This window comes from Poeciliopsis prolifica, unplaced genomic scaffold (assembly GCF_027474105.1).
Source record: "Poeciliopsis prolifica strain line A6 unplaced genomic scaffold, Auburn_PproV2 SCAFFOLD071, whole genome shotgun sequence".
Taxonomy (NCBI): Eukaryota; Metazoa; Chordata; class Actinopteri; order Cyprinodontiformes; family Poeciliidae; genus Poeciliopsis; species Poeciliopsis prolifica.
In genome coordinates, this window is record NW_026562446.1 from 1,465,001 (window position 1) to 1,481,382 (window position 16,382).

General features: G+C 41.2%; 1 pseudogene; it reads right to left on the reverse strand.

Annotated features, from left to right (window-relative positions):
• LOC129352003 (very low-density lipoprotein receptor-like) overlaps positions 1-16,382 on the reverse strand; it is a 48,477-nt pseudogene that overhangs the window by 6,717 nt on the left and 25,378 nt on the right.

Sequence of the window (16,382 nt, forward strand, 5' to 3'; positions counted from 1 at the left end):
TCTACTTCCTGTCTTTGTCAGCAGACCTTGTAGGAGTCTCTGATTGGTCTGCAGTGAAAGTCCCAGGAGGAAGCGGAGGAACAAGTCCAGGTGTCCATTTGGACTCTGTAAGGCCTGGTCAACAGCTCTCTGATGGAGAGACTTTAGTTTAGGTTTATTAATAATGAAGATTTCTTAGGTCTTTGTGTTTCTTCCATCAGGTTGACTCCAGAGTTGATGAAGGTCAGATGAACATGAAGAGCAGCCAGAAACTCCTGAACACTCAGATGGACGAAGCAGAACACCTTGTCCTGGTACAGACCTCTCTCCTCTTTAAAGATCTGTGTGAACACTCCTGAGTACACTGAGGCTGCTCTGATATCAATGCCACACTCTGTCAGGTCTGATTCATAGAAGATCAGGTTTCCTTTCTGCAGCTGATCAAAACCCAGTTTTCCCAGAGACTTGATCATCTTCCTACTGGTTCGACTCCAGTGTGGATCAGTTTCAGCTCCTCCATCATACTTGACCTTCTTCACTTTGGTCTGAACCACCAGGAAGTGGATGTACATGTCAGTCAGGGTTCTGGCAGCTCTCCTCCCTCTGGTCTCCAACACATCCTCCAGAACTGTAGCAGTGATCCAGCAGAAGACTGGGATGTGGCACATGATGTGGAGGCTTCGTGATGTCTTCATGTGGGAGATGATCCTGCTGGCCTGCTCCTCATCTCTGATCTCTTCCTGAAGTACTCCTCCTTCTGAGGGTCATTGAACCCTCTGACCTCTGTCACCATGTCAACACACTGAGGAGGGATGTGATTGGCTGCTGCAGGTCGTGTGGTTATCCAGAGGAGAGCAGAGGGAAGCAGTTTCCCCCTGATGAGGTTTGTCAGCAGAACATCCACTGAGGTGGACTCTGTAGCATCAGTCAGGATCTCCTTGTTGTGGAAGTCCAGTGGAAGTCGACTCTCATCCAAGCCATCAAAGATGAACAGAACCTGGAAGTGTTCAAAGCTGCAGATTTCTTTGTTTCACTAAAGAAATGATGAACAAGTTCCACCAAGCTGAACTTTGTCTCTTTCAGCACATTCAGCTCTCTGAAGGTGAATGGAAATATGAACTGGATGTTCTGGTGGGCTTTGTCTTCAGCCCAGTCCAGAGTGAACTTCTGTGTTAGGACTGTTTTCCCAATGCCAGCCACTCCCTTTGTCATCAATGTTCTGATTGGTTGATCTCTTCCAGGTGGGACTTTAAAGATGTCTTCTTGTCTGATTGTTGTTTCTGGTCTGTGTGGTTTCCTGGATGCTGTTTCAATCTGTCTGACCTCATGTTCATCATTGACCTCTCCAGTCCCTCCCTCTGTGATGTAGAGCTCTGTGTAGATCTGGTTCAGAAGGGTTGGACTTCCTGCTTTAGCAATTCCCTCAAACACAGACTGGAACTTCTTCTTCAGACCAGATTTAAGTTGATGTTGACAAACTGCAGCAAGACGGTCTAAATAAATATTAAAAATAAAATTAGGAACAAAAAATTATCTTCTGAAGATAATTTGAATAAATTTGAAACATCAGTAAATGTCTGATTTATCCATCAGGCTAAATCGTTGTACAAATTCTTACTGCTCTGCAGATGGTCAGCCAGCTCTTCCTGCTTCATCCTCCTCAGGAAGTTCAGTGTGATCTTCATCACTGCCTCTCTGCTGCTCCTCCTCTGCTGTTCATCTTCACCTTCCAACACCTCATCATCTCTCTGACTCTCTGAGAATCCTGGATCATCTGGACTCAGTAATTTCTGGATCTTCTTCAATTCATTCTTCACAAAGTGATAATATTGTCCTCAAGGAGCTGGACAGAATGACATATACAGGAAATATCAGGCTGAAATAAATCACGGAGCCAAACACCCAAGACGGACTGACAATCCTATACTTTACAAAGTCCAGCATGGAGATGACCGTGAACAGAACCATGAAAAATTAAATGCTGTTCATGAACAGACCATAAATACAGAGTCCAATAGATGCTTCTGGACAGATGGACCACTGGGAACCTCTGAGCTCTGCTGGTCCACTCTGTGGAGGAACCAGGAACAACTAGGAAGTCAGGAAATATTAATTCAATAGTATTCACGGAGAAAATCACAGTTTTCGTTTTTTATGCTTTAAGATTTTAAAACAGGGGTGTCAAACTCCAGTCCTCAAGGGCCGCTGTCCTGCAGTTTATCGATGTGCCACAGGTACAAAACACAGGAATGAAATGGCTTAATTACCTCCTCCCTGTGTAGATCAGTTCTGCAGAGCCTTAATGACCTCATTATTCCATTCAGATGTGGTGCAGCGAGGCACATCTAAAAGTTGCAGGACACCAGCCCTCGAGGACTGGATGTTGACACCCCTGTTTTAAAGCATTTTAAAGCATAAAAACAGAACATCACATAAAGACAATATAAAGAATTTAGAAAGAGAAAGAGGAAGATGAACTACAGGGATGTAGGCCAGTAACCCAAAAGATTATTTTTAAGTTAATGGTGAACTTGTACTTCAAACAGTCCAAACTGTCAGCAGATCTGATGCTGGTGGAGACAGTTTCCCAGAGCTTGGGGACAGTGGAAGTGAAGGCTCTGTCCACACAGGTCTTCAGGATAATGTGGGACATCCATCAGGTTCTGATGACTAGATCTGAGGTGATGTGGACATGGAGGAGGTCTGAAATATGTGTGTGTGTCCATGTGGGATCCTCTCCTGGATTTTGTAGTGAGGATTTTAAAATGGATCCTGTGGATCCCTGGAAGCCAGTGAACTCACATTGTATCTGTCCACACAGAGACAATCAGAACGTAAAGGTCCATGAAGTGATATCTGGATGTGAGCAGTGAACCAGATGATCTAATAGTTGTAAAGATTTAATATTCCTACTGATCCCATTAAGAACCAGCAGAACCTCTGATGGTCCACATCAGCTCAGTTTGGTTGAGTTCCAGCAGATCTCACCAACCACATCATGAAGCTTTCCTTCCCTGCTGAACTGCTCTCACAATGCACACAGGAACCAAGTCCTGATGGACCAGAATGGCTTTATCAGGTATTTCCCAGTGGAAATGTGATCCACTGTTAGTCTGACATGGAGCCAGGAAGCAGCAGAACATCATCATCAACATCCAGAGATAAAGATATGAAAGTGTTTTCATGAGAACAGAGCAGCTGATTTCTGTAGATAATGGATCAAACCTCTGGAAATATAACTGGAAACATCTGAGTTCTTACTGGTTCAGTTTCCAGAGTTACAGCAATTAGATACAGCTCACCTCTTTGATGATGGAGATCCAGGAGATTTAAAGGTAATGAAATTATCTTTAAATAATCTTTAAATTTGACATGTGTTGGATCTATTACCCAGCACTCTTGCTGGACATTAATAAGGACACAGGGAGACGGTTAAATTTTCTTATGCAATCTTCCAATTGAACGGAGAACTTTGCCCAGAGACATCCTGTTGTCTCTGTCTCCGGACCAGTTCTAACGTGCTTCTCTGCAACTGCATATTTTATTTCATTGAGGCGTAGCTTAATTACAAACATTTGCATAGAAGGAGTGGCAAACACAATACACAATCTCAAGGTACTGTCTTTGCATCTTCCGAGGTCACAGTTGTTTGTTGTCTTTCGGACCATAAAAACTAGAGTTTCTTGGGACATCTAGCCTTTGATCCACTCTCCTGCTAGGTGTCAACTCTTTCCCCTGGTTGGCACCTGTGTGGTCCCCTTGTCCTCCTCTCAGGGCAATAGTAACTGCAAGCATCTTGCTCTGTTCCCGGGATTCTCTGGTTCAGTTCCCGTCCCCCTCTGGGGTCGTAAAGTTCAGTTCCCGAGACTCTGGGTTGTATGCAAACGACCCATTCTTCCTACCAGGCTAAGTGTCACCCTGGCCATCCGTCTCCAAAGTGACAAACTCAGTGCTTCAAAGATAAAAGAAACACAGATCCCAGGGGCAAAGGTTTATCAACTTGTATAGTCTCTTAATCTTGAATATTTATATTTGTATTTATCTAAAAACATAACTTGTCACTCTTAAAGGACACACAGCTGGGTTCTGGTTCTGATTCTGGTTTGAATCTCTGATGGATCCTGAAAGAAAATCTCTCTGTTGTTTGCTTTCAAGATAATTTTTATGTGATTGTAAAATAAAAACAAAATCAAAACCAGAACCAGACAGATCATCAACCTGATGTTCTAATGATTCCCATCAGAACGGTCCAATCCTCCAACATGTTCCTGATCATTGATCCTCCTGAATAATGTCCAGCCTTCTTTAAAGAGCAGAAAAGATCAGTTTCTGAGAAAAAACATGTTGGTTTAAATGACTGAGAGAGAAGTTTGGTGATTTAGTGTTGAGTTCTGACATGGAGCAGAACCAGGAGTCCTTTCTACTCTGACCATCCAAGGAGGTTCTGATGGAGCTTCAATCAGAACCAGATGGTCCATTAGAGACACTGAAGCCCACTGCTCAATCAGATCCACTAAATATTTAGTTTAACTGTAGAAATGGTTGATAATCTGCCATGTTGGATGATGTTTGAACTTCAGAGGTGGAATCATAAAAATAATTCATAGAAAATGTTTTATTTCAGAATGAATCTGTCTTTTGTCATGTTTTAGAGAAAGATGCAAAAATCAAATATAATATAAAACCCAAGAGAACTTATCATCACATGATCACAATAACAGATATAAACAGAACTTACAGCAGGTAGAAACATCTCACCTCTGATGGTGGAGATCCAGGAGATTTAAAGTTAATCTGATCTTCCTTTGACCGCTCTTAAAGGAGACACAGCTGGGTTCTGGTTCTGGTTCTGGTTCTGGTTTGCGTCTCTGATGGATCCTGACAGAAGCATGATGATTAAAACTGAATCAGCAAAGAGGAGCAGCAGCAGCTTCATCACCACGTCTGTTCTGGCCTGATATAGTGAACGCTGTGTGAAAAGGGCTGTGGACAGTTAGAGATGGTGACCTCACCTCTGACCTTTGCTCTGGCTCTCATCTTCCCCACACAGAGTGGTTTTAGAGGGAGGGACTCCCTCCTCTCTGTCCTCACACTGATCCATGCTGCTGAATCCACATCAGCTCACACACACTTTCTAGCTTCACCTGCAGAGGAACACACATCATTCATCTGCACATCAACTCTGATCATCCTTTACATCATTAGTGTTGGAAAAAGATCAGCTGCTCCTCCTCTGATTGGCTCTTCTTCTCTGCTTATCAGTGTCAGGTGAATGCAGTCAGACAGCAGAGAGGCAGAGGAAGCTGCCATCAGCTGCTGCACTTCTACTATCAGTCCACTAGATGGAGACATGGAGCAACATTTACATTCACTGATTCAACCTGAACAACAGGAAGTGTTTTCTGCTCCTTCAAAGATTAACTATTTATAATCTGACTGAGAAATTGTTTTTTCTGACTTTAATGGTGGAGACCAGAGTTTGATTCCAGGAAATAAAACCAATTATCAGTTTGTTCAGAGAAGAAAATAAAAAAAATCAGATGTTCAGCAGAGATTTTAGTTTTTGAGCTGAAATCAGAAGTGAACATTTTCTCCAAAAATCAAAGTTCAAGTAGGAAACAAAGCAAACTTACAGTTTGTTCAAATGATCCAAAGAGTTGATGAAGAAATCTGAACAACAAGCTGAGACCCAACAGAACCACGGTAGATCCAGACTGGTGCCACAAATAAACAGGTTAGTTTAAACTGAAAGTCTTATGAGGAGAAAAGAGCCCAGACTGGTCTGACTGGTCAGACTGACTGGGAGTCAGAGGAAAGTTTCTCTGTTGACGTGTTAAGACAGGATCACTTCTCATAAATCTGGAACTGCTGTTATTCTGCTGATCCAGGTTTCTGTTCAACACTAAATGAACCAGAACCTTTTTTAAACTTGGAACCAACTGATCTCTTTATTAATGGGGGATTGTCTCCCCTGGTGGTGAAACTCTTACCTGCGTAATATCATAACGTGTTTTTACACGTCATGATATTAATGTCATGACGTTAATATCCAAAAGCTCTGTTTTGGATTACAGAGCTGTAATCCAAAAATTAAGAGACCACTTTAAAATGATCAGTTCTGTGATCTTATTTTTTTTATAGGCATATATTTGAGTAAATGAACAATGTTCTCTTTTTCTATGAAGTATTGACAACATGTCTGACATTCCAAGCAAAAATGTATTTGCAGAAAATGAGAAATGGTGAAAATAATGAAAAAGTTGAAGCGCTTTTAACCAAATAATCTAAAGAAAACAAGTTAATTTAGAAAAAATACTGATATTTTAACTCAGAAGTTCAGAAATCATTTGGTGAATAACCAGGTTGTCAATGAGGTTCTCAGTGGTCTCCATTTTTTTTTACTTTTCAGAGCTGGATGTCAGACAGTAAAAAGTGATCAGAACCAGAACCAGTTCTAAGGTTTCATTTATCAGGACATGAATGACTTTAGGGTTTGTTTGTTTCTGCTCACCTGGAGCACCAGCCGGGTGGAGTCAGTCTGAGTTCCTCCATCATCTAAAGAGAACATTGAAGATCCTCCTGGAACAAATGGAGCTTTGGAAAGAAATCAGCAGGAAGTGAAAGAAAAATGGATCTTCATCACTTGTGAAGTGAACGACATCAAGTTGGATTCAGTGGAGTCACATGAAGAACAGAAAACTGAGGCTGGAATAATAAACATGTTAATATTAGCTGCTTATATTGCTCTCAGTGAACTTTATTTGCTGGACTTTGATGAGAATAAATAAAAGCTATGATAATCCTGATGTTACTATGAAGGAGTGTTTCTTCATCCAGTCATTTATTAAACTTGCCTGATTCTGTCTCCCATAAAGCTCCACTGGGTCATCATATGTGACTGAACAGTTCAGTCAGTTTAGCTCATTTTAGCAGAAAACTGAAGGTAACAGACTGTGGGATAAATTGAGTTAGGCTCATATGAACATTCATGGTTTATCTGCACCAAAGCAATGTTAGAGTGGGAGATCCTGGATGTGGGAGAGGGAGGTAAACTGGGTTACTGCTGCCCAGCAACTCCTTCCCATTTCCTTAAACTACATCCACCTGCAGGAACAAGGAATGTGGCTTTTTGTCCACATCTGAAGCAGTGCTGACAGATATCACCCTGCATGCTTGGAATCCGTTAGTCCTCACAGATCTGCCATTAGATTGTAGACATTGTTAGAACTGCAAAGTGATAATTTAATGTAGCTGTCCCCACTAAGGAACCTGAATTATGTGGAAACCTTAAATGTATGGATTTTATTGCAGGATGATGCAAATGGCCAAGAGAACAAATGCAGAAAAATGCTTTTCAATCTGTACCATTAGAAATGGTATAAATTGCTTTGCAGATCAGACATCAACTCCACTGGGGGACGGATGGGACAAGAATTTTCCTTCCAAAAACATGAAATATTTAGTTTTTACTTTAGACCTGGAAATGTAAATTTGACATAATATTTTAAGAATCATAAGTAGATAAGGAAGTAAAGTAAGGAAGTAAACAGAAAGACCTTATGATGCAACTTGTGTATTTGACCCATTTCACTCAAAAAAAAAAACATTCAAAGGGATTTTTTAACACTGATGTTTTAATTCAAAATTTCTTTGTGAATCAGTTCCTTCAGATACACATCATTTCATTCTCCTTCACTGTACAAGGCTATAAAAAGTTCACAGCAACAGCACAAACATACAAAATAGTCATTTTTACCAAATTCATGTTTTTCCTCCTCTGCTCTCCTTAAATACATCTGAACTCTGGTGAGGAACCAGCCATAGCAAAAAGATTCAAGTCAGTGTTTACAATCTTATTTACAGAGAACATTGATCAAAGTGCATTGAAGAGAGTCCTGATTTACAGTCACGTCTCTGAGGGAGGAAAATATTTACACTGTTTACAAACGCTGCAACCATGGTGATCTCAGCAGCAGCAATAATAATAATGCAATTAACAGAAGAAACCTTAATGTCAGTCAGCAAAGCAGATCAGAAATATTAACAATCTGTTTCATAATTAAATACTTTTAGTCTCCAGACTTGTTCCCCGTTGAGACCTGAGAACTTTGACCCGGTTTGAATCAGAAACCAGGAAACGGGTTGATGAAGACGCCTGGTTCTTCAGAGGTTCAGTCCAGGCTGGACATGAAAGACCCTCAAAGACAAACTGTTCTCTGAACAGACGGCAAAGACGACGCCGGAAAGCAAGAATAAAAATTCCTCAACACTGTGGAGTGAATGTGGAAAACTCATGGAAGTATTCACATAATAAATAACATTTCCTCTTCACCACAGATCAGGACTTAATGCACTTCTGAAGGCATGTGGTTGAACTGTAAGGTCCGCCGTTACGGCGAACCGTTGGCATCGTAACACGGAGGAGGTTTCCGCAAGGAGAAGAAATAAAAAAACCAAAAACCTGAGAACGATCAGGATAATCATCATCTGTGCTCACTATGGAAATCTGTGAACAGAAACAGAGGAAGGAAAAGATGGGATTTTATTTAACTGAGAGGAAATGGCAGCATTTTCAACCACATCTCAAAATATTGACTTGAAGATTTCCAAATATCTCAGATTTAAAAAAAAATTAAACTCACCGCTGGGTAGGTGTGGCCCACGTTGGCGCCGTGGCGGGTGATGTCGATGTTGAGGTCTTCTTCTGTGGTTTTCAAGTAGACTGGCTTGTCAAAGTTTATGCTCTTCTGGTTCTTCAGCTGCCAGTTCCTCCACATCAGGTAGGCGCCCGCTCCGGCCATGGCCAGCAGCACTGCAGCAGAGACACAGGCTGCTGGGAAACAGATTTGACCTCATGTTTGACCTCAGAGGAGGAGGCAGAGGCACTTACAGACAGGTAGGATGGCCCAGGCAGCAGCAGAGCCTCTGGCTGTGGAGTCCACCTGGATAGATGTGCTCACATTGGCTTCTGGAAGAGACGACAAAATCAGTAACTTATATAAACCTTAGAGTTTAGGATAGGGTCATGGTCTACACAAAACCTGCAAAACTCATTCTGACATAATGTTCAAGTCTGCTTAGTTCAGTGAGCCGTTTTAAGACTTCTTGTCATCAATTCCAAAATAAAATCTAAACAGATTCACAACTGTACAATTGTATAGCTTTGAAAAGTAGAAGTGGAGCCTCCTGCAGAAACAAGCAGCAAATGGTTTCTAGATTACGGTTGTCTTTTCCAGCAGCCATTGTACAGTGCAAACAGCAGTAAAACCTGCTGGGATGTTTCATTTGGAGGGTTTTTATAAAGGCTCATTTTCTGAAGCAAAAAATATTTGCCAAATATCAGCTTGGTGTAAATCTAAAGCTCTCAATCAAAACGAGCTTCAGCGAATTCCTGCATTAATCTTTACAAATGCAGAATAGGGGGGTAAAAAAAGGTTCCAATAGCAAAACTAAAAATCTTCCAGCAGGTTTTGAGGTTTGTAAACTACAGTCAGGCAAGAATGTAGGTTTTGTTTGAGCCAAGTATTGCATGTGTACTTCCCATTTTCTACCACTAGATGGCGCTCCTGTACTAGATTAATTTGTCAGCGCTTTAAACTCTTCCAGCAGCAGAGAGGTGATGACTGAATGTCACATGGATTGTTCAGCATTTAGCAACAAGTCACAGGGATTCCTCATGTTCCTGATTAAGATCAAAATTACTTCAGTAAAAAATAAACAGGAAATTTAAGTTCTTCCAAGAGTTTCCAGTTTGAAATGATCCAACTGAACATTTATAATCTCAGCTGGATTAGAAGATTTGAGGAATTACAGGTTAATTTCAGCTCTTAGATTCAGATCAGGACCAAAGCAGCAGAAGTTTCAGTTAAAGCAGAAGAGAAGGTTAATTCAGAAAAATCTTTGCCAGGAGGAGAAAAACTGGAAGCTACTTGATTTGAGAGCCCAGCATGCTGAGATGACGGCGTTAGGTTTTACCTTTAGGCTGCGTTACAGCTTCACTACCGTCCTCACAGGAAGAGTCTGTCACTAGAAGAGCAACAACAAACCTTAAGCATTCTAGGTCGTCCCATTTCTGAGTTCTCTTGAATGTAGACCAGATCTCTGGAGAGTAAACTGGTTTATCTGATGCAAATCAAGAGGATGGGAGAGTCGCTGCAATCTGCATGAATGGTTTCACCATCCTGTAATAAACGACTCACACTGGGAAGTCTGGTCCTTTTGCCTGGAAAGGCCAGTTCATGTGGGGAGGTGTGAATGTGGAACTGAACTCTGGTCCACCTACAAACATCGGCCTGTTTGGTTGAAGTGAAGGCTGGTGCAGTTTGAATGCATATGAACGAACCACAGATTGTTCCTAAAGCAGGAAGTGAACTACAGCGTAGGGCATTCTGGGTAAATACAGTGAAACAAATGCTAGCTAGTTTAGTGCTAACAGGAGAAATGGCTTGTGGTCTTTTGCCAAAGACAAAATAAAACTAAAATCTGATGTCACTTTTTGTGATGAAGGTTATTTATAGTAATTTATTGACTATACTGGAGCCTTTGGTCTTATTGCACAATGATCAGAGGCGTCGTCACACTGTGTGCATAAACTTCTATTTGAGTTCTGCAGCCAAATCTGGATTCCTAATGTAGAACAAATTGCAGGGTCCATTTTGTTACATTATCCCACATACAGCATATTATTAGGCTCTGAAAACAGTCAGTAATGATCATATTCCTGTGAATTATCACAAATATCAAGAAGTGCTGACATTTCTGAGGAGCTTTGAGTTTCTCGGTTCTGATCAGTCATTCTGTGAAGAGGAAAATAAAAAACTTTCTTCATGAAATGTAAACAAATCTGCCCACTCAAAGCATTATGGGATTTCAAGTTTCTCATTGTAAGCAATGAGAAACTGAAACGTCTATGATTTCAGCTCCAACTGGAGGAAAAACCTCCACTGATCTGTAACGGCGTGAACAATAAAAACAGTCGTTTGTCGCTGTGAGTTGAGCTTCTGTTCCCTTTGTGTTTCTAACTGGATTAGTCGGCCGGAGCAGCAGCCTCACAAAGCTCTACAGTTCCCGGTCGGCCCAGCTGAAAAATGGGCTGGACGGGCAGGAATTAGTCTTAAAGGGACAGGCACCTATTTTCACTGCAACCAACAGAGGTTCAGCCTCCAAATGGGATTTAAGTAAGCTTCCCAATATAAAGAACTAAAATTGACCAAGTTTAGGGTAAATACTTCAATGAAATGTGGAACAACCAGAAACTAGAGGGGGAAATAGAAGCAAACTCAGAAGATCAAGGATGCAGTCGAGCTGGGTGATAAAATTTAGTTTTTAAGGTTCGATGTCTGAAAGATATGGATTCCCCCGTTCTGTTGGGTTTTTTGAACCGACAACCTCAGCATGTTTTACACTCCCAGTTAAAACTCTTAATCCTCCACAGATTCTCAGCGTTCCTGCAGTTTGTTCTGAGCGCCGTCATGAAGACGGTCCAGCGATCCGCGAGTCCCGGCTGGAACCAGAGTCCAATTAGTGCTGCGGATTCAGCTGTCAGGTTTCTGTTGGGTTTGAAAAGGCTAATCTGTGAAAGGAGCGAAGCCGCAGGGAAAAACAAGCGAGTCTCTAAGCAACGGTCGTCCAGCAGGAGGGAAAGGCCAGCGCCGCTGCTCTGCCTTCACTCCTGCAAACCGCTAATTGTTGCAAACAATCCTGGAGCCGCTTCAAACTGGACCACTGCAGACATTTACCCACAACTTAAAATTCAAGACGCCGCTTCCTTTTCTCCTCTAGAAGCCTTAAAAACAGGCGAGTGGTTCTTACTCTATTGAAAACAAAAAAGACTTCAGCAGTGGAAAGAGGTTGATGTTGAAAAGCTGCAGCAGAATCAGTGTTTGCATTTCTGTGCAGAGCTCACCGGGTCTGCAGCGCTGGCCGTCTGCTGCCAGCTCCTGGCCTGCAGGGACACACGCAGCTGTACTTGGGGAATGTTTGTTGATCTGTGGAGCAGGAAGACACAAGAAGCTGCAGCCGCATTTTCACTTTTCTGTGCACCAGTTGGTACCTGCAGAAAAACAAAACATGAATAAATCACTGAGTAACTGAAGCCAAATCAAGCTGGAGAACTTGTTCCACACCAGTTCTGGGTTAAACTGGGTGACCTTTGACCCCTCACCAGCCAGCTGGATCAGCTCATGGTAGACGATGACGTCCTGAGGGTCGTTCAGGTGCTGGCGAGCGTGACGACATCAGAACCAGAGAACTTGTTGGCGCCGAAGATGGCTTTGTTTTCACCGTCCGTCAGAAAACCCGATCCTGCCAACAGAACCAAACATGGCCGACTTTTACATACTGATCATTTCAGTAATCAATTATTCTGATCATGGTAATATTTTACAGATTTTTATTTGACTAAAGCCTTTTTGTACAATTAGAAATAATTCTGTAAACATTTTATTGCTTAAAAACTTTGTATTTGACTGTTATGTTTTATGAAACATTTTGAATTTGTGAAATGTGCTAAACAAATAAACTTTATTAAAAAGCAGCAGCATTTTTCAGTAAGTCAAATGAACGAAAGCTGAAGGCCAACGAACCTCGACACGGTGAGAGCGAATGGATGAGCCAGGAAGTCTGCAGACTAAATGAGGCCTAATCGATGTTCTTAGTGACCAGAGGATCAATAAGGCCTTAATCATCCAGAGTTCAAACTGATGAAACATGAGGATGGAGGCTCTATTAAAACATTCCTCACCATCTTCCATGTTCTTTCAGCAAACAGTTGAGACAGAGCTGGTTTTGGTTCCACCACTATTGACCTGCTGCTTTAGCCGCCATTGAAAGTTTTATTAAAAGTCTGTCTGTCAGGATTCCGGTTGTGAGAGCGTGTGCGTGAGAGTGTGAGTGGGAGTGTTACATCTTCTTTCAGCGAGGATCTTCGTGAGGAGCCTGTGGAGCCAGCGCAGGTGACGCTGATTTGCCTCATCAGCGTGCTGGAATAAAGGAGCGGCAGAATCCTCCAGTCATCCCTAGATGGTTAACGCTACCGGTAGTCACTCTGGCCTCACCTGTTGAAAACTTGTTTCTTGAACCTTGTTGTGTAACTCGAAGTTACTTACTCTCCGTATCCTGTTCGTTTCCAGGACTTTTTGTGTTCTCGTTTCAAGAAGCTCCTGAGATTGCCTGCCTGCTCCGCCGTTTCCACTGACTCCATCCTGTTCCAACCACCCGAGCTAACTCCTCGCACTCCCTCCGGCACCGTTGCACACCCTCACGCCGGATCCTGACGCCTCACCCCTAAGCTCTGGAAAATCCGCACCAATGTAACCAGCTCCTGATTCCTCCTCCGAACTCACATTCTGAACCCATTATAATTCAGCTCTCGTTTCAGGCCAACCTGGTCGAGCGACCCTCGCCGCATATCGAAGTCCAGAGGACTGAATTTTATTTGTCCTGTTGTAAATAAATCACTTACCTTTCTATCCAGTGTGTGGTTACTGCATGTGGGTCCGCAAGTTAAATCAAACCATGTCACTGTCAGTCTGCAGATCATGTGACCAAACCAGAAAACACACTGAAAACATAGAGAACAGCAAGAAAAAGGGAAAGTTATCAAAAATGTTCATACTCGAGGAAAGTATGATGTACTCCAAAATATGCTAAAGTAAAGTAGTGAAGTATTTTTACTTTGTTACTATACAACACTGAATCAAATAAATACACCACAAGATTCATTGTATTTCATTGAGATGTTAAGGAACAGACCACCACAAGGTCCAGAACCTTTGTGAAGTCAATGAAAGCGATTGATGGTTTTAAATACTTTACAAAAGAAAGTAAGATGCTTTTGTGTGAGTCAACGTGTCTCCTGCATCAGGTAAAGCTGCAAGTCTTTCAGGTTTTGTTTTACCACCTTTGCACATCTGATAGGCAACATTGTTGCCATTCTTCTTGACAAAGTAAAAAAAACAAACTCATCCAGTGTGAATGGAGACTGTCTGTGAGTATCGATTTACAAATCTTTTAAGAGATGCTGAATTGAGGTTTGGATTTTGTCTCTCATTCTAAATCAGGACATGGTTTAAGTAAATGAGTAGTTTTGACTGCGTGTCTAGGGATGTTGTCTGAGGTTTGTTCTCTAACAAACATCTGAGTACATCAGTCGACTGCTTTCTGACATCTAAAAATCATTTTATTTGGAGGAATCAAACTACAGCATATTTAAATTGATCTTTTTCTTAAGAAAACTTGAAAAACCATAGAACTATCTTCTTCCTCTTTGAAATTATACATTGTCTTGTGTTGTAGATAATGTAACATCCATTTGCTGCTGTAATGAGACAAATTATTAAACAGTTCAAGGATAAGTAATCTTTTGTAAGGCACACTACTTCAGTTTGGTTTAAAACATGGTGGCACAAGGCTGTCAGGTTCACCATCGCCCTCCACCTGGACAATTTAGCTGAACAAAACACCAAGGTCCAATAGGACCGGCAGTCAAAGTCAATAATTCCCCACATTGATCTGTTCTTTTTTTTCTGCTTTCTCGTGGGTCTCAAAACACAAAAGACTTGACATGTGATGTTCTCTTTGATAACTGCCTTTTCGGACGGCAATTGTGAGCTGATAGAACCAATGAACAAATTATTTACTTGGTGCTTGTGAAAGGTAGTTTCTTGTTTCAAAGGCTCCTGAAGTTGTCCACAGATCTCAGTCCTGCACCTTTTTCAAACGTAGCAGCAGGTGTTTTATTTCTGGCCGTGTCTTTTTGTCTTTCAAATATCCCTCTTTGACAAAATCCTTCAGCCACTGAAGCAGAAATAAAAGCCCTTTGTGGGATGGCTCACTTGCCAAAGTTTTATAGAGGACTTTAGCTCTGGCATATTCTTGTTTATATCCACATGTATTCCACACTCAGCACAAGACTAAGAAATCATGCAAGAATAACATGCAAGAAAGAGCATGACATGTACCGACCATCAGGCATGGAGTCTTTGAAATATAAACTGATTGGGTCTGGTTTTAATTTACAAAGTCAAACTGAAAATAGCAGCACATGAAGTCACAAAGTTGATAAAAGTCTGTCTTTAAAACATTGCTAACCTGTTTTTCACTTTTTGTCAAAAGATACTCAAAAGTTGTTGGCAGGTGGGTGACAATATGAATCTAACTGGTCAGTGATGTTGCCACGGTCATTTAAAAGGTTTAGTGGTCGACATAAAATGTTTGTTCAGATTAAGGAAGATTGTCTCATTCATGTTTGAGTCGTCAATGACGACTAATCTGTGATTTGGTAAAGCAAAATAATCCAAATCAGAGCAGAAAGCAGATGGCACTAAATTCATGCAAATGCAAATCTGCCCATCAATAATTTGCACTTGCTTATGCGACAGGTTGGGGTTGTTTTTAGTTCAGCCACAAACACAGAACATGCAGGAAAATGTTCAGAGAGAAAGATGTGCTTCTTTCACTTTTCATAACTTGACTGAGTAAAAACAGAACTGAGCTTCTGAATGCATATGATGCACAATTGTAGATTCCTAAAGGCCTCAGAATAATGCGTTTCTGTAGCTTGTTGATTTTATATCACAGAATGACAAGAATGCATCAAAAGCATTGAAAGCACTGATTAAAGTTTAGAAGGGATACGATTGGACAAACTGTGTGAACAAATTAAGGGGCAAAATCACAAAGATATTTCCAGTAGCTAATTGTGTGTGGACAATTTCAGCTAACTCTGAAACCAGCAACAGAAACATGTTTTCTAATTTCTTCACAAAGCCAATAGTCTTTCTCAGCTTCTCAGCAGTTTGTTCACTGATTTAGTTGATTGTCCTTGTCTGTCTGTCTATTTACGTAAAAAGTAGTAAAATAGTTGCAGAATTTGAAAAATGTGAATTTATTTGCACAAATTAGATTTCATGGCAAAAATACTGTGTGGTTAGAAATCCTGACAAATGGGAAAATAAAACGGTTGGCAACTCAGGTGTGTCAGAGACGTTGAATTAATCTTCTCCTTTATTGAGGTATCCCTTGTATTTTACAAATAATTTCTCATTTCTTCCAACAGATGCTTCACATGATCCTGCAGAGATTACTAAACTCAATTCAACAAATTTAACTGAGCACAATTTGGGTGAGTTGAACTGAGGAATCTTCTGCTTATTATGCTGATGGCCAGAAAAGGGATATCCAAGGAAAATGTTGAAGAGTCAGCTTCCTCATCATTTACTTTATACTATGCTACTATTAACTTGTATCAAACTTGGAGAAAAAATAAAACATGTGTCCAATTAATAACTTGTCTGTGGATGCTAATTTGGTACACAACAGTGGAGCAGTCCAGTCCCAACAGTTCCCCCAATAGTACCATAAACAATGGTACCACTTGTACCATTGTTTACCATGTTGTCCTT